Below are 790 nucleotides of genomic sequence, written 5' to 3' on the forward strand. Positions count from 1 at the left end.
CTGATAAACAGCTTGGTCCTGCATCAGAAACGTTCAACCGAAGAGCAATGAGGAGAAAACAATGAAATTGTCAAAAAAATAAATAAAAAGAAGAAGAATCATCAAAGGAAACCTGTAAAGCATAACTATACATAGAAATGCTCACCCAATGTTTGGCACATTTTGCAGTGGATTCTTGACTAACTCACTGCACTGTGCAGCTATACTATGAATTATGAAGAAAAATATAATAGGAATAAACACCAGACTCAGTATGTGCAGACACAAGACTTTCCAACAACACAGACTCCAACCCCTGCCAGCTCTCAGTCAGTCACAGTTCTCAGTCTGTCTGGTAAAAGGAGCAAGAGGAAGAGATCAGAGAGAGGCTCTATTAATGGCTTCAGATTTGTTTAGATCTGGGACTTGTTCTTACTTGTTTAAACTGATCTGTGTACTGTGGTGTGTATTGTGTCGCCAAACCCCTGCCAATGCACAACCCTTGTTACCAAATTGATTATAATGCAAATAAGTTCATACTGAAGAAAAGCTCCAACATATACTTGCAGTCCTGTCTGTGAATTGATATAAAGGTCAGTTGTCGGCTGTTTAGCAGAGGAACATCCACTTCTGTGTTTTGACTAAATGAATCAGACTATTTCTCAGGTTCATAACATATCCGCTGAGTGCCGCTATATTTTCTAAGATCTGTCTGCAGGGTATGTACTGTAAACACCAACATACAGTATTTGCATGTAGCATAAAATATAGTAGTAAACTTTGAAATCTACAACGTGGTCAATCCATGACA

At 38.5% G+C, this 790-nt stretch overlaps 1 protein-coding gene across 3 annotated transcripts in view; it reads right to left on the reverse strand.

Moving 5' to 3' along the window:
- Positions 1-790, reverse strand: part of acot11a (acyl-CoA thioesterase 11a) — a 16,261-nt gene that overhangs the window by 14,310 nt on the left and 1,161 nt on the right. The gene's annotated exons all lie outside the window — the stretch shown is intronic.

Source organism: Morone saxatilis, unplaced genomic scaffold (genome assembly GCF_004916995.1).
Source record: "Morone saxatilis isolate NCDOM2014 unplaced genomic scaffold, NCSU_SB_2.0 Contig23, whole genome shotgun sequence".
NCBI classification, from domain to species: domain Eukaryota; kingdom Metazoa; phylum Chordata; class Actinopteri; family Moronidae; genus Morone; species Morone saxatilis.